This window comes from Neofelis nebulosa, chromosome 17 (genome assembly GCF_028018385.1).
Source record: "Neofelis nebulosa isolate mNeoNeb1 chromosome 17, mNeoNeb1.pri, whole genome shotgun sequence".
Lineage (NCBI taxonomy): Eukaryota > Metazoa > Chordata > Mammalia > Carnivora > Felidae > Neofelis > Neofelis nebulosa.
This window is the reverse complement of record NC_080798.1, coordinates 30,186,128-30,204,770: the sequence shown is the minus strand read 5'-3', so window position 1 is coordinate 30,204,770 and position 18,643 is coordinate 30,186,128.

Sequence of the window (18,643 nt, the reverse complement as noted above, 5' to 3'; positions counted from 1 at the left end):
GGAGAACTTCACCTTCTATGGAAATTCAGATGAGTTTTCAATTCTGTGTGACTGCTTCTGTTCTCAGAAAACAAGGGGAAGAATAGGAAAAAACAGTTTGCCAGTAGGCATGCGTATTGCGTGCGGTGGATACCCATTTCATGGATGATCTTACCCTGGGCCATGCAAATGAAATCAGTCTTAGTGATCCTCTCAGCTGGGTAAGAAACAATTGTACAGTTGAAGTTCATGCACTCACTAGTATGAACTTAGGAAACCCTGTACAATACTGCTCAGTAGAAAAAAGTTTCTAGTCTTCTTGGACAGAAGGTGTTCCCCATGTCGAGATTTCAGTATTTGGCAATGTATCAAGTTGGTCTTCTATCAGTCGGACAAAGAGAAATCTAGTGTCAAAAACACTCTAAAACACGCGCATGCCCCTTGATCAAGACGGGTGACTTGTGCAGGCGTGAGCTTCCTGTCACTGGACATATTGGAGCCACGACTGGGGTAGTTTCGAGGGCAGGATTTTGGGAGGGGAGCAGAAAACAGTCTTGATTCCTACTGATAGTCCTTTTTTCATCTTGGATTCTGGAATTAAATTGCATATACTTGAGATTTACGGCATGTCACTATATAACCTGTTGGGAGTAATGCCCAAACCTCCAGGAGTGCGTATTCTAGAACAGGGATCAGCAAACTAAGGCCACAGGCCAAAATGACCTGTCACTTGGTTTTGCAAATAACGTTTTATTAGAATGTTTCCATGCCCACTTATTTGTTTATTTTCTCTGGCTGCTTTTATACGACCACAGAGTTGATTGGTTATCACAGAGAACATCTACCTGCAAAGCCTAACAGACTTACTCTCTGACCCTTTACAGACCCTTACCCCAGTCCCCATACAAAGTAGACTGCAGAGTTCAGTACATGTTTCCTGTATACCCTCCTCGGGTATACGGTATATTAGAACTTCTCTGTATATTTATTTTTGTCTTATTTTTAACTTTTGACCCTTTCTAATGTTTATGTTCTTCGTCTCTAGAGCGGGGATATTATTAATACCTACTCCACTGGGTTGTTGTGTGAGGATTAAAAGGGGTGATTTGTGTGAAATCCTTCACACAGCTTGAACCTGAAGTCCTAACCCTTACACTGTATGGCACCAGGACAAAATAGAGGGCAGTGGAGTAGGTGAGGTCTGGGGAGGTGAAGGAGGTCTTGTTGTAGGAGGTGTGAATGGACTTGTCTGTTTGAAGAGACGATGAGGACTGGAATAGGCAGGGGGACACTGTTCTCTCCCTCAGTTACAGGGAGGCTGGCTAAGCCGACCTCTCATCTTCCTAGCAAGGGTCCTCCCTCCCTTCCCCCACACCTCCACCGTGTTTTGAAAGGCCAGAGAAATTTTTCACCTGCTAGTTATTCACCTGCTCCAGAGAAGTAAGCGCCTCTGTAATTTCAATCTGTGCTTTCTATCACTAAGATAAACTGGTAATGATTTGCCAATAAGATGCAATTACAGTGCCTGCTGAGGTCAATATTCAATCAGTGGTTCCATTCCGAGTGCTGCTTTGATCAGTTGGTCAAAAATTTCCTTTCTTCAGATGCTTTGTAAACCATGATTGATCGAGAGGTGTAGGGGTTTAAGAATGGGATGTGATTTCATTTTTAATCCAACTTTTGAGCAGCACTTCAAACTGACCCAATGTGACAGGGTCTCCTCTGGGAAGCCCCCACCCGCACTGAGACCAGACTTGTTATTTCTTCGCCCTGCTCCTAACCATCTCCTCTCCTTCCCCCATGGAACAGTCAAACTCTAAAGTATCATACATAAAATAGATTGTTCTGGAGGTGTTGCGGGGAGATCAGGAAGTCACATTGGTCACCCCATAGCAAAAACTTCATGCATTTTTAAAATTTATCAGGCATTTTTTTTCAGCTCTTTCTAGTGTCTCTCCATCTGCTTGATTGTTGTTGTTGTTGTTGTTGTTGTTGTTGTTTTAATCTTTTATCTTTTCTTCTCCCCTACATAGCCTCTTAGACTTTTCTCTATCAACCAGAGCAACCTAGCTTTTCCTCTCACTTTGGGAATCTCACTCAAGGTAATGAAGTCCCTATAGATAGGCAAACAAGGGCACTGATGATGCCTCAAACATGCCCCTTGGGAGTACCAGCCCAGATCACCACACTAGGAGATCTTTGGCTGATTTATAGGAATAAAGCAAGATTTGGCTGAGAATAAATAAAACTGAAACTGAGAAATTTCATCCCAGAGACCCAAGATGATGGTACTTGATTGGATTTTGGTGTTCTGCTTGGTAATAATCAAAGTAGACAGCTTAATGTTTTGGGGGCCTCTCTTTCTGTCTCTCTCTAACTGAATTTATCTGCATGTCTGATTTAAGATTCGTTTAAAGGTAAACTTTTCATGCTGGTTTTGATATGGATTCACATTTGCTTAAGATATAATCAGGGACTTCAAGTAGCTAGTGACAGTGCCTCTGTGGAGCTAAGATTTTACTATTTTATGTTTGAACTTAAAATTTTTAAGCCTTCTGGACTTAATTTTTCTAATGTGACAACATACCTTAAAATTCCCATTTAAGATATATGTAGATTTTATGCCAGAAATCCTTGTTGTGGGAATGTATCCTAATGACATACTAGCCCTAGGACTTATAATCAAGGACATTTATCACAACATCATTTGTCAAGGAAAAAGCAAAACAAAACCCAAAAAGCATGATGTGCATCAATTTGGGAAAGATTGGGTAAATTCTGGTATAAATCCTACTGTGGAATATTAAATGTTTGCTAAAATAAAGAAGTTGAATCTCTATCTATCGATCCAGAGGACTGTCAATAATGTATTGACATGGGAGAAAGACCAAATGACAGCAACAACCCCACATCCCATACCTCAATGTTCATTTTTTTAAAAAATGTAGCAAGATGTGACTAGAAAAAACACCCGGCTGGTATATTTTACCTTTTTGTGAGCTGCACACATGTATGCAGAGAACAGTTTTGTGTGGTGTTCCGACCACAGTCAACCTTCTTGAGAGCTGGGACAGCTCAGGTAGGGAGAGGGCCTTAGATGTGAATTGTGACGGGAGAAATCCTTGAGCCATTAGTCTTGAATTCTCATGATTTTGCCTTTATTTTTCCCTCTGTGGACTCCCACTAGCACTCAATTCCCCATTTCCCCACCTGCCATTTAACCCATTAAGGGTTAACATGATTCCAACCAAACAATATCACAGCAAATTTTTAACCTGCCTTTTTCCTGTTGCCTTCTGAATTTGCGTTATCGTTCAGCTTTTTAGAGAGAAAAAGGGATTAGATGTAGAAGACTCAAGACCCAGGTTTGAGTTGAGCCTCCTGGCGCCATTTCTGGGACCAGGGGTAAATAACTACTAGTTTTAGATTTCTTCCTCAACACAATGGAGACCTCTTCAGTAGACCTCACTAAGCCTAGCGGGAGGCCTAAATAATGGATGATGGCTGTGAAAATACTTTGTAGTCCTTACAAATTGAAAAACTGTAAATTATCTCATTTTTCTATGATTACCTTCCTTTTGAAAAAAAAAAAAAAAAGTTACGTCTCTCTTTTGTGAGGGTCCCCGTTGGAAGTAATGTTGGACTTCTGGTCTTTCTGCCTCTCCTGCTTCTGTAGTAGAGAGTTAAGTTCAAATTACTCATTTTGCCTTTTGGGTGAGGATTAAGTGTTCCCATTGTTTCCTCTGTTATGGCAAGCAGCAAGCCTTTGATAAAAACAAAATCACTAACTCATTAGCTCTGGATTTATATATTTGTGTTGTTATCACGGGATAGCAACAAAATAATCTCTTTTTGAGGTACTTTTAATTTTAGCTTAGATATTCAATCTGTTTTCTCTTGGTCCCATTGAAGTTAAACATTCTAGTTCATACATTTGCTCCCTTTAAAAAATTTTTTTTAATGTTTATTTATTTTGAGGGAGAGAGAGCCAGAGTGTGAGCAGGGGAGGGGCAGAGAGAGAGGAAGACACAGAATCCAAAGCAGGGTCCAGGCTCTGAGCTGTCAGCACAGAGCACAATGCGAGGCTCAAACTCGTGAACCATGAGATCATGACCTGAGCTGAAGTCGGACCTGACTGAGCCACCCAGGTGCCCCTACATTTTCTCTATTTTTAAAGATAGAACAAAGCAATGCCTTAATTATAGGAATATTCTACATTTTAAGTTGGGTATTTTTTTTTAATTTTTTACTTTTTTAACATTTATTTATTTTTTTTGAAAGAGAGACACAGAGCCCAACTGGGGGAGAGAGAGAGAGGGAGACACAGAATCCGAAGCAGGCTCCAGGCTCTGCGCTGTCAGCACAGAGCCCAATGAGGGGCTCAAACCCACGAACCATGAGACCATGACCTGAGCCGAAGTCTGCCGCTTAACTGACTGAGCCATCCAGGCGCCCCTAAGTTGGGACACCCTAAGCAGGTGTCCATTATAAGAACATGTTAACAACCAGTGTTAGTCTATTATTGGCAGGTAACTAATGACTTGTACATGTACTCTCTCATTTAATCCTCAAAGCAGAGGCTTAGGAGGGGTGCCCAACTTGCTCACATTGCTAGTGAGTGACAGTCAGGACCTAACCGATTGTTATAGATAAGCAACCAAAACTCTAACACTGGATAGAAGAAGTGATCACCTAGATTGAATTAATGACCATATCAAATAGACGAGTGACAATTAACCTGGTCAGTTTCTGTCCCACGTAACCCACAGGCTTCTTATTCCTGGGACTTCTCAGAAAAACTAACCCATATTCCAACTGATAGTCAAACTTAGTCAAATATGGAACTCTTTTGAAGTCCATTTCAAGGGCATACGTTCGAAACAACGTGCCTCAGCAAGAGCTGCTCCAGCCAGTGTCAGACTCTCGTAGCAGCCTGTTGTCCCCTTTCTCCCTTCCCCACCACTGGAGACTGGTTTCGCTCTTGTAAAAGTCAACACTGAAATACTGCTTGTTGTTCTCTTTTGGGTGTGCAAGCTATTCATTCATTTTAGTTGTTAAGAAATGGGAATTTCCAAGTGTCCTTTGTGCTCATGATCTGGTGTTCTTTTGTCAGAAAGCCCCGCGGCCCATTGTTCTAACCCCTCTTGTGCTCGCATTGTTTTTTCCAGGACAGAGCACAGTTTATTGCCTTCCATCCTGATGTGGGGTTCTGTGGGGGGGTGGGCGGGGGCGGGGGTGTTGGCAGTTGCCATTCTGAGGAGGAGCAGAGCAGAGCCAGCGGGTACTTGAACAGGGCGGCTAAAAGTGACCAGACTTCTTAGTCTCCCGTGTTTCAGGTGGCTTTTCCACCACAGATGCTAATTCAGGGTGGAGGAGAGACTGTTCACTGCCTGGATATTAATTTTCTCCCCCTGGAAAAGGAGCTGGGAGATGGATCGCTGGGTATTTACCTGGTGAACGAATGTAGTCCGCATCCATCTATCTTCCATTCAGTCTCCTTTCAGAAAGACATTGTGGGTGAGTGCCACTCCTCTGACGGCAAGTATCACCAGTGACAGCTTTCCAAGTGGCCTTAACAGCTTGTCAGGAAACTAATCAATGTAGCTTTTCACAAAGGAATCGACTTGATCAATATCACCAGGCAAACCCAGACCTAACAAACAGATCACATACGCGTTTTTGTGATCAGTAGAAGTTACACAGAAAATAAATTATTGGGGGTGTTCCAGTGAACATATCACAGATGCTTCCTGCTGATACCTCTTTATGAGAGAGCTATAGTAATAGAACACAAGTGATAGGAGAGAGAGTATATAGGTTGTCACACAGAGCCTCAGAGACATGATCTCGACAAGGGATGTTACAAGGGGTGTAACTCTCCTTATGAAGGAAAAAATGGTTTAAATCTTTGACATCCTAATTTTTCCCCACCAAGGAGGTTGTGACTTTTGGATGGGTGGGGTCATTTAGGTGTCTCAATACCATGGGCATGGGCATGGGCATATAACGGGGACATTAGTAGATTCTTGCTGGTTGATCAACATTCCCTGTACCTATCCAGGGACTAGTGACCTGGTACCAGGAGGTCACCCCTGTCATTTACACCTTCTGCCCTTTCCTCTAGACTCCTTGGGGACTCCCCAATTGTAAATATTGTAAAATTTCCTGATAAATAGTCTACAACTATTGATGAGATGCTGGAAATACCTGGCAATAAAACCCAAGGCATAGCTCTACCATATAAGTGCATTGAGGCATTACCCAACTCTTCTCTTCCTGGTGTTTTCTGTCTGTATCACTTTTCTACCGCCCCATGACACATTATTCCACAACTTAGTGGCTTAAAATAAGTAGTATTTTATTTGCTTACAATTTTGTGGGTCGGCAGTTGGGGCCGAGCTCAGTGGTGGGCTTTTCGGCTGCTCTTGTCTGGGGTCACTCATGTGTCTTCAGTAATTTGGTGGCTCAACTGGGGTGAATGGTCCCTGACATGTCAGGACGGGGTGCTGGCCGTCGTCTGTTCATGTGTACTCACCTTCAGGAAGGCTGGCCTGGGCTTCACCTCGAATGCCACTGGGTTCTAAGAGAATGAAAGGGAAAGCAGCAAGGTCTTTCCAGGCCTCATCTCGGGGGTCACACAATATCACTTTCTCTGCATTCTGCAGGTCAAAGGTAAGAGACAGGGTCAGCCCAGACTCAAGGGATAAAGGAAATAGATGTTACCTCTTGATTGAGCAGCAAAGTCACATTGGAAGGGGGCAGAGGAAAAGGATGGAAAGGATTACTGAAGCCATCTTCACAAAAAATATCTGGATAGGACAATTTGCCTTTATCCCTCTCCCCACCCCACCCCCGACGCATGACCACATTCAAGAAGTTAGGTTTTCTCTGCTCCAAAAGAGGCTGCAGCCAAGGAGGGATGGAAATGGAAAGCAGAGAAAAAAAGTGAATCTTTTCCAGGGTTTACGTTCTGAAGGACTAAGCCTAAGGGTAAGGGGAGGCAAGGCACAGACAGATGCTGGGAAGAAACATCTTGAGTCAGCCTCCCTAGGAACTAGGTAGAAATTATTTGGGCTGGGTCTGGCCATCAGGGTCAGAGTCAGGGAGGATGCAGAAGGAGGGATCCAGGTAACTATGGGAGGGACCTGAAACAGACTTACAGAGATAGTTATGCCCCAACGTCACGGGAAAAACAAAACAAATCCTCCGGTGTGAAGCTCTTTATCTCAGATTAAGAGCCAGAATTGAAGAGAAAATGGAGACCCACATGAAACAGTGGCCAAAGACCAGAAGGGAGGTCGTGTCTCAGAGGGTAATGGCATGGACAGAAGATACAGAGGATCAGACAGCAGTTTTCCCTCTCCCCCTTCTATGTTGTCAGTTCTGTGAAACTCTGACTTAACCCCCAGGACTTTTCCTGGGGGAAGAGGAAGAGTCAAGTTATTTGAGATTACATTCCCACTACTTTGGTGGGACAGGGGCTTGTCTGTATATCTGTATCTGTATATTTTGGTTAATTCCCTGATGATATCTCTTGAAGCTGTACTATTGAAAGGACTTTTCCTACATGAAGCCAGTGGGATTCTGGATAAATAGCACCAGGGAGAGCTCCTTTTTTTGGTGGTGGTGGAGGGCGGGGGGAAACTCTTTGTCTTATAGGAAATGGGAATGGGGGGTGTGTTTATTCTTTCCATTTAATAGAAGGCGGACAAGATTGTCCCAGAACTCACACATGAATTTGCCCCACACGTGGTGATGAGGTGGATAGTGTTTATGTTCTGACATTTTGGTCCATCAGTTCAGGTTGAAAATGTTTCCTCCACGTGCAAATTCTTTTTTTAAAAAAATTTAAAAATTTTTTAATTTATTTTTGAGACAGAGAGAGAGCATGAGCAGGGGAGGAACAGAGAGAGAGAGGGAGACACAGAATCTGAAGCTGGCTCCAGGCTCTGAGCTGTCAGCACAGAGCCCAACGCGGGCCTTGAACTCATGGACTGTGAGATCGTGACCTGAGATGAAGTCGGACGCTTAACCAACTGAGCCACACAGGCTCCCCATCTATGTACACATTCTTAAATTGAATAGTATTTTTGAACACCTATTGTGTGCCAGGTGCTGTGGATACAACAGACTTAGTCCTTGCCCTCTTGGAGCTTGGAAGGTCCAAGAAGGGGTTCTCATTGAGATATTATAGTTTCCGTTATAAGACACAACTATATAGTCCAAATGGATCTGAGCGACTCCTGGGAGGAAGTATGCACCATGGAAGTGTCAGAACCAGCTTGACGTTAATCTTCCCTGGGACAAACCAGATCAAACTGGCTCACCTCTGGCAAATGTTTCCTAGCTGTAGCCAAAAAAGAAAGCAAAACCAATTAACCAACTTAACATGGGTCAAACATTGTGCTATAGGACTTACCTACATTATACTCCTTACTTTCCTCAACACTTTGGACTGTCCAGTGTCTTCCAATTTTGTGCCCCATCTACAAGGGTCCCCTTAGATATTAGTGAATGTAGTGACCATTGTCTCTCTTTCATCTTAAAATAAACAGCATTCTGTCAGTGGAGTTAGCTTTCATTCAAACCCATATTATCTTCTAGGAGTGGTAAAAGCCGATCTGATAAATTAAGGCAATGCGACAAAGGGTGATTATGACCCCGTGATGACAACAATTATGCTTCCATACTATGTAGGAAATTAAGCCATGGGTACCATTAAGAGTAAGCCAAGAACAGAAGCAGGATTAATACAGAGCTTTGGGAATTCAGTATCAATTCATCAATTCATCAGTATCTTTTATTCTGATCCCTGTTCAACCCCACTTTAAGTGTAATGAGAACTTATTTATAAGTTTCCTTTATTTTTTTAACTTTCAGAGAAACCAGACAGTCAGCTGGAGAGAAAAGATGCACTGACATTTGTGAATGAGCCCACAGCCCTCTCTCATTCATCATTTCTCCTCTGTGTGTCTGCTGAGAGATACACATTTATAATTCTAGGGGCAAAAATCTTTTCTCCGATAATGAACAATCTGTAGTTATGTCCTGGATAAACCCAGCCAAACTCAATGATTTGGTAGATGTCAGCTAAGAGCTTGGGAGGCACTTAGGGATTTCTTGGGGGTTTAAAATATCCCAGTTCTAGCCAAAACCAACCAACCAACCAACCAACCATAAAAATAAATAAGTAAATAATATGCATTAATCATTTTCCTTGTCATCAGAAAAGCAACCTTTGGAAGTTTACAATATTTTGATTTTCAAATAGTAAATCAGAAGAGAAGTCGTCCATAGTGCTGGATTTTTGTGCCATTAAACCTCTAGGAAGATACTTGGAGGGCAGGCTTTCTGCTACTGACGTTCCTTTGACTTTTATTTTTATTGGTATTGAATAACTAAGTGTAGTAGAGGGCTAGCTCTGAGGTTGGCGAAGAGAAAGCAATGTGCTTATGAGTTTTTAGTTCCTCCTGAAATATCCTTAAATACCTGACGAAGTCTCAACAACATTTGAATATTTCTTTCTTTTTTTTTAATTTTTTTAACGTTTATTTATTTTTGAGACAGAGAGAGACAGAGCATGAATGGGGGAGGGTCAGAGAGAGGGAGACACAGATTCTGAAACAGGCTCCAGGCTCTGTCAGCACAGAGCCCGACGCGGGGCTCGAACTCACGGACCGTGAGATCATGACCTGAGCCGAAGTCGGCCACTCAACCGACTGAGCCACCCAAGCACCCCAACATTTGAATATTTCTAGGAGATTAAGTACCTTGAAAAATTGATCAGCCAAACTGTCCTATCTGCATATCATTTGAAGGGATCTGTTCTGAAAACAATCAAGCCTGGGTCTGTTGATTGGATGAATGGCCAGAATCAAAGCTTTTGCCGAGTCCCAGGGGGCACGAGGCTCTGGAGTTAGATGTGCAGGGGTTCTAATTCCAAATCCACCTCTTCCTGGCTGCGTGACCTAGGACAGATCACGTGTCTTGCGTGATCTAGTGTTTTTGTCTGGAAAATGAGAACACTAAGGGTGTTTACCTGACAGGTTTATTGTGGGGATGCAGATGACTTCAGTGGCACTTGGTGCTGCATGGTAAACACACCAAGTGCCTAACAGATGACACGTATTACAGTGATACCCTGTGAGCTGCTGGGTTCCATTCAGCAGAGGCTGTGTCGGCACCATCAGGGATCCTCATCTCTGTGGAGGAGGGGTATATGGGTAGAAGCTCAGCAAGGAAGTGAATGAACATAGATGGGAAAAACTAATATTTCTGCTAACTTCCACCCCAAATCTTCAATTATGAATGTACATAACAAAACACAATGTACTAATGGTACCTGTAATGTTTTCATCAACAGGAATCCCTGGTATTGTCATGTTACAGTTGCCATGGGGATCCTGAAATAGTATTTATATACAACAGTGTTTCATAATTAGAGTAGTTATTAGAATTGCCAGTAGATCTTGTTTGTTAATGTCAATGGTCCACATGTTATGAGTGGGCAGACTTACTCTCGTAAAGGGTAGAAGGGAAATGTAATCTTCCTCTTTATGAACATCTGGGACTTCCAAGTTAGGACCGGCCACCCTCTCTCTCTCTGTTCCTTTTCTCTGTTGGCCACCTCAGGTTCAAGGGGGGGGGGGGAAACATGAACAAGAGCTCTCATTTAGTTTTCTGACTTTGAGCAACGTTGTCCAATTCAACTCTCGAACTATATGGGAGAGTTGAAGCAGAGCTTATAATCCCCACCAGCTACTGTTCCTTATATTTAGGGTATTTTGAACAGGATCTCCGTAGGGAAAGAGGAGTTGATAGTTTTATCCTGTTCCTAAACTACTGCAGCAAACCCCTATCAATATCCCTGCTAGATAATCCCTATAGTAAGATACTAATATTTAATGAGCACTTACTATGTCCCAGGGACTGCACTAAGTTTTTTACATATATTATCCCATCTAATTCACATCATTGTCTTAGGTATGGCTGTTATTACCCTGATTGTTCAGATGAGAGAATTGAGGTTTGGAGGGGTTCAGTAATTTTCCCGAGATCACCCAGCTAGGAAGTGGAAAAGTGGGATTCAGACACAGGCTCCTCTGACTCTTAAGTTTTGTGTTGCTTCTACTACTCTGCACAAAGTCGAATAGAAAAAGCTGATTTTACTTTCTTGTTTCGTTTCTTAATGAGAAATCTGATACTTTTATCATAATACGTTATGGAAAAGAAAACTCCTCCACCTGTACAAAAATGACAGGGAAAATATTTCTTCCAGATGGTTTTCTTTGGATGAGGGCAAGGTAGTTCTTTATATATATATACATATATGTATATATATATATATACGTGTGCGTATATATATATATATATATATACGTGTGTGTATATATGTGTGTGTATATATATATACATATATACATATATATGTGTGTATATATATAGGCTTTAATGATGACATACTTGGAATTGTTTAAAAAAATACCTGCTCTTTCAGATAGGGTTGAATTTTTTTCTCGCTGATGAATGAATGTTGGCATAAGCTCTTTGCTGAAAACCATCCCTGGACACTAGCAACTTTGCGCTGAGAGCCTGTTTGTTTTTGGCTTCTCTTTTATTGGCACCCATCGTGTAAGTGGCCCCAACATTCATCCAGTTGGACGAGCCAGCAATCTGGGAGCCTCCCTCTCTCTCAACAGCCATTGTCAGTTCATTACCAAAGTCTCATTGATTTTAATCTCCTCAGTAGATCTCAGATCCGTCACTACCTCCCACCTCTGCTACCATCACCAGAGCAAAACTATCATGATCTCTTGCCTGGACTCTGCAGCAGACTCCCATCTCTCCATTCCTACTGCCCTAGGATTTGGCTTCTTTCCCATCTTTTCTCCATGTGAAGTCAGTGTTTTGTTGTTACTGTTTTTTCTTCCAGATCTTTCAGTGATTTCCCTTTGTTCTTAGGATGCCATCAAATTTCCTTAACATGGCCTGCAAAGCTCTTACCTATTTGACCTCTAAAAACCTTCTTTCACCTCACTCCATGCTCCCCCTTACCCTCTCTTTGTCAGTTACATTTATCTTCCTTACCATTCAGGATACGTGTGATAGGTTAAGCTATAGCAACAAACGACCCCAAATGCCAGCGTCCTGGAAGCACACAGGCTCATTTATTGCTCAAGCTGTGTGTCCAGTATGTGTCAGCAATGGCAGGAGGTGTGCTGATCAGGAGAAGCAAGCATGGCAAATTGCATATTTGTTCTTGGGGTTTCTACTGAGGAATGGCACACACTTGTATGCTTACATTCCACTGGCAAGAACGAGTCATGTGTCCATGCCTCCCTTTAAGGGGGCAGAGAAGCACAATCCCAGCATGTTCCCAGGATGACAATCCTAATCAACATCAGGGTATTTTACTTGCTTCCTGCCTTCACAGGCCTTTGAACACGCCTGGCTCCTCTTCTTAGAACAGATTTTCCTCCATTGTGGGGGGTAACACCTGTTTATCCTTCAGATCTATGCTAAACATTGGGAAACCTTTCGTAACTGGGTCAAATATACTTATGAGGGGCTCTTACAGCAACATAAATATGTATAAAATTTGTCATCATTGCAATTATGGAAAGATGGAAAAGAAGCCCAGTAATAGGGCAGTAGGAATGGAGAGTTGGGAGTCCGCTGCAAAGTCCAGGCAAGAGATCATGATAGTTTTGCTATGGTGATGGTAGCAGAGATGGGAGGCAGTGATGTATCTGAGTAATTAAAATCTCTTGCCTACGTAAGATTGTAAGTTGTACAAAGGCAGTGACTATGTGGGATTTTACTTACCCGTGTCAACGACAAAACAACATATATCACATGTCACACATCATTCTAAGTACTATGTCTGAAAAACCCCATTAATATTGACAATAACTCTATGAGGTAGAGTTATTGACACATTTTAAAGGTGAGGAAATTGAGGCACAGAGAGGTGAAGTGACTTGCCTGAGTTTGTGTAGTAAGACATGAAACCAGGATTCAGACATAGACCTTCTGCTACTAGAATCATCCTCTTAACCACTATAATTTATAGCTTTTTAAACATCTCGTTATGCCATGGCACCAAAAGAAGTGTGTGGTGAATATTTGTTAAATGAATTGATGAAGCAGTAACCTAGTATTGTGTGGAACACATTCAGGAATAGGCTAAGACAGAGAGATTTTTCTGGAATGTGCAAACTAGAAAGTGCCTTAGACTTTGGCCAGTTTAATCCTCTTTGCCTGCAGACTGATCCACCGTTGCTCAGAGTCAAGGTTGACGCAGAGGCTGCATTCTGGCTCCCCGGGCAGGAATGGGGTACGGATTCATGTCTCCCAGAGCCACGCCTGCCTTACTTCATCGGACAACAAGGTAGAAAATGGCGCCAGAGGGGTTTTCTTCCAACAGATCAATGGAGACTTTTGTGTACATGAAAGATTTGAGTGCAGGGAGTAGAAGTGTATTTTACCTTCTCCTCTCTGTTCTGAAATTAGATTTTCTAGGACAAAAAAGAAAGTCAAAGGTAACGAAATCTCCACCGTTAACACACACAGTTTAAATTAACAGTATGAGTCAGTGTTCAGAATAGAAATAGCAGCAAAAGCTGACATCCTGGGAACAAATGACTCAATTAACTGTATGTGCACTGCCACCAGTTAAAATTTCCTTGATGATTTATAATCAGAAACCCATGAGAGTTAAATCCCAAAGGAACTGCGGCGAAAGTTGTATCTAGGTACCAGAGTGGCTGTTCATTGGAGTGGGTTGGGGGTGCTGCCTGGGAACCTGTGGCTTCCTACCCCTTGTTGAGTTCTAGATGCCTGTTACCCATATCCCAGAGGTGTGGCGTGCCTCCTGTACAGGGAAACTGCCAGCCACCACCTCCCTACTGGAATCCAGGTCCTTAGAACTTGAACCAAATTTCCCCAGCTCCCCGAGAAGGGAGAGGTATAGAAGAGGTTTGGGCCAAGCAGAAATGCTTCTGGGGAAAGGCCGGATCGGGCGGATATGGTGTGTGCAAAGAGAGTACCTTTGATGCGAGATTTACTCATTTTCTCCTCAAGGGGAGAAGGGCAGCGATGGCACATTCGAGGCCCTTTGAGCACCGAGAATTAAGCAGATAAGGAGGGAGACTTGTGCCTTATGGTAAGTGACCACCCTTTGTTGCAAATGGGAATTGCCCTGACCAAAGCTTGGTGAGTAGGAGTGATAAGAGAAAATCCACCCGAAGCCTCTTGGAGATCCAGCCGGAACAGGGAAGTCATGGCGAGGCGAGGTTCCCTCTTTTCAACCTCATCTTCTTGATGTTCTTTCAGTTTTCCATCTTTGTCAGAAGGTGAGCTCCTCTGACCCGTAGGCAGCCTGGAAATCCAATGTAGCTGTGTCCTTTCTGCAGCCATAAGGGAGTGAGAGAGGGAGCACGTGGTTTGGGGCCGGGAAACAATAGTCTGAGACTCATACCCTGCTCTCAGCCCCACTCCACAGTCGGATTCTCTGTTTCTCGACCTGAATGGACCCATAGGTTAGAGTGGGCATGACAGCATCTATATACCCTACCTCCTATGAAGCAGAATATTGCAGGCTTTGTTGCAGTTAACCTGGTTACCTGATCTGGAAGCCGGGGCCATTGTCTCTGGACATACCTTCCGGGACACATATTCTCTGTTTATCTTCATTGCTCTCTGCCTAGTATCCATCAGCTCATCTACCCACCCTCCCATACTCCCTTCCCATATGTTTGTTTATTCCTTTAATCAGTAAACACTTGTTTTATGCATACGTGCCAGATACCGTGCTCTGTGTTTTAGAGGATGCAGAGATAAGTAATGCAGCTGAGTGGATTCAGGGTCTGTCTGCACAGGAGACTGTGAAAGGACTGTTGGGGCTGACTCATCCCTCTTGGAGAAGGCATTAAATTATTCTGTCACCCACAGTGCCAAGCTGGATGACTGGATCTGAGCTGCCTTATAATCAGCCTAACCTGGACGGAAGGGCACAATGACCCTAGAAACATCAACCACCTCCTTCTCCTACCCCCTCCCAGCAGAGGACTGCTCCCTTCCCAGGATGCCCTGGGGCCCCATTCCTGCTTTGCTGTGCCCAAGGTCTAGCTGGACACTTTCCCCCTTTGGAGAGATCTGGGTCTCTTCTTTCAGGAAATTGTAACAGAATGGAAGAATAGAGAGATCAGCTCCATCTGAGGGTGGGTAGGAGCTGGGTGATCCTCAGCTAGCCCACGGTTCAGTGGAACCACACACGCATGTTCTTTTGTTGTTGTGATTGGACAATGTTCATTTGAATCACGATCTTTCAGGTGGGTCGTCCGGAATCCCGCACAGAAAAAGTGAGAGCATCGTGCTTTGAGACTGCAAGATGGTATGATGGCCATCTTATGAAGAGTTTCTCTGTAGGCCTCTGGGGTGGGCAGGGCAAGGGGCTATCATCCTCTTTTATAGACAAGGAACTAAGGCTCTAATAATAATAACAGCTGGTGTTTCCTGAGCACTTCCTGTGAGTCTGGTCCCGGGCTAAACACTCCCCATGCACTGATCTCATTGAACTAAGACAGCCTCACACTGCTAGTTGAAACATCAGTAAAATGAGGCCCAGAGAGGAGAAGCCATTTTCCCCAGACACCCGGATTAGAGAGCGGTAAAGCCAAGTTTTAAACCCAAAACTTCTGTATCCCAGGTTCACACTCTTAAAGACCCTGGGCCATATCCAAGGTCTAAGAGCTTTCTAACTCACTTGAATGCCATGACCTCAGCTAGGTTGGAATATCTGGAATAAAGAGATTCCCTTGGCAAACACAAAACATTTAAAAATATAGGTCCATCCATAACCAGAAAGAATGAAACAGCAGAGTCTGGGATCCTTTCCTGTGTGCCGGGCAGGGAACAGCCACTGATACTAACGACTTGCACCGTAGGTAGGTGTTCTTATCTCCACCTAAAAGATAAAGAAACTGAGATTCAGAGAGGGTAACTGGGGTGCCCCAGGTCACGCAACTGATAAGGCCAGCTGAGCTTTGACCTCTAATCTGTGTAGCTCCCAGAGTTCAGTCACCATTAGACCCCCTCTGCTGTCTGTTTGCTGAGCCAGAGTCAGAACTGGAGCCTCAGACCAGGAGTCACATTGTGAGCAAGCAGTAAGGGGCTAAAGGCAGGGCAGATGTGGGATAGAATGCAGGCCGGCTCTGGGAGGCTGATGTTAATGCCTCTTTACCAGGGTCGCTGATTTTTCACCTTGAAAGGGAAATACAAACTGAGAGCTGGGGGAGCACACAGCTTCCTCTCGGGCAGGACAGACCAGTATATGGAGTTCCTTCTTTGTCAGTGAGCTATTGAACGGTTCGCTTTTCTCTTGAAATTTACAAGTGGAAAAATTTACATTTTCTTGGAATGTGTTCCTCCTTACTGATTTGAGTGAGCAGATACAAACATGTCCATATTTACAACATGTTTGCGGGGGCCATGTGGCATCTCCAGTTCTGTTTGATTTTGCTAATTGCCAGAGTGCCCCCCTCTCCTAGAGAATCAATACTAATAATGATGAAAGGCCTAAAAACGCATAAGCATTTTCTGTTTCCAGCTTCTATTTTACGAATAAAACATTGATGCTCTTTTTAAGTTGGCCATCACTCATCTGGCAGGTTTTGCAGACAATAACAGTTCATTAGTAATATCTGGTGGGGAAGATGTATGATGCTGTAAATATTTAAAATCAAATTTGAAAAAGAAGACAGAGATGAATGCACGGGGAAGGGGGGAGGGGAACGAGCTTGGTGCTCAGGGCCATGGTTTTTACAGCAACTTCCACTTGGGCCCTGCCATTGTTTTCCCTTCTAAGTCCCCCATGGGGGGACTCAGCGATGGGGCCTGCGCTCAGCAGGGTCCAAAATGGCAGACAATGGACTCCACGGGTATCTTAGCCTGTGGTCCTTCTAAAAGTAGCCCCCTTAATAAGGATTTAGGTATTAGTAATATGGTGAGAGGATGATTCCAGGGAGCATAATGAGAGAGTGAGAACACAGGACAGGGCAGGGAAAGGCCATCAGGGGTAGGTTAAAGGAAGACCATCACTATAGATAAATAGGCGCGGTCCTACTGGGATCCCTCTTTGATAAACCTCTCTGACGGAACCCTCAAGATCCAAGAAACTGAGGTCCATCCCCCACCTGTTCTTTCTCCTCATCAGTAGAGTGTTGTCCCTAAGAAGGCCCTAAGGGATCTGTAGGTGGCTGGTGTGTGGAAACTGCCCGCCGTATCAGCTCCCAGGTTGGATGTGCAGGACCCCGACAGCCCAGCTGATCTGGGTGCAAAGAGAGCCCAGAGTTTGTTGAGGCGGATAGGACAGCTAATAAAGAGAGTCCAGCTAGGGAAACTGGGGCCAAGAAGGAACAACCTGAGTGAATACAAACCCCTGAGGCACCAGATAAAGGGACTCAGCCAGAGGAAAGGGTCAGCAGAGAAGGCCGCCCGGAGCTGTTAGGAGGTGGCCCGAGAAAGGCCATAGTGATGCCCCTTCTTCTGTCTACTTCCTGTCAGCGTATTTGGAGGAATCTGGGCCTGGCTGGGACTGACCAGGGGATGCCCTTCACTTTGAGCCCTCCTTCTCTGTCCTTTTTCCTCAGACCGAGTCTCACACACCTGTCTCCACATCTGTCCCTCCCACTCTCCCTAAAACTCCCCCAAATGTGTTTTATTTCTTTGAATCCCTGCTTTAAGCCAAAAACCTAATCTGTATTCTGATGCTTATAACTGAGATTGGGGTAAAAAGGTGTGTTTTTCCATGAATAATCCTCAGGTTCAGGGTTTAACTTCTCCTCCAGCTCTGATCCGTATGCATCGATAAAACCATGAAAGGTCAGGTTGGAGAGCAAGGACCCCAGGCCCATCTGATGTGATGTCCTTGTGCCACAGAGGTACAAATCAGGGCTCAGAGATGGGAAGGGACTTCTTGCAGCTCGAGACTATGTGACCTTGTGACAGGGTAGTTGAAGGAAGATATCGTATATTCTTTAAAGGACCTCGGAACTGGGACAGAACCTGGGAGAGATCTACTGTGGTCCAGGGAGCACAGGAAATGGGGGAACCAGGTACAACTTCCTAACCCTGACTAAACAGGACCTGAAGGCACACTTCTAGCCTATCTGATCTTGTCAGAGGGCCTGGAAAAAGCTTTATAGTGGGTCTTGAAAACATTCCTGGTGGTCTTGGCCCTATCCTTACCCCCATTCTAGAATCTGCTTTAAAATGTGGAACCCAAGGAGTTATCTAGTCTCTGTTGAAAGGTCCTTCATGATGAGATGTTTACATATATATATATATATATATATATATATATATATATATATATATTTAGTGAGGCCATAGGAATACATTTTGTTTTAAACACAGTGAGAAATTTTAGGCATTTTCTGTTTGTTTTGCTATCAATTCCTAACCACTCCCCACTCCATCATCCTATCCTTGGGTGACTGGTATCTGGGCTCTGAGAGCAGGGGTTTCATTTTTGGCAGGCCTAACCACGTGTCTTATGTGGTGACTAGATGATTGTATAATAACATTACTATATGTAGATGTTGTAATGATGAGTGAGGAGTAAGATTTTGTCAATGGCATCACATACTCAATCTATGAAGTA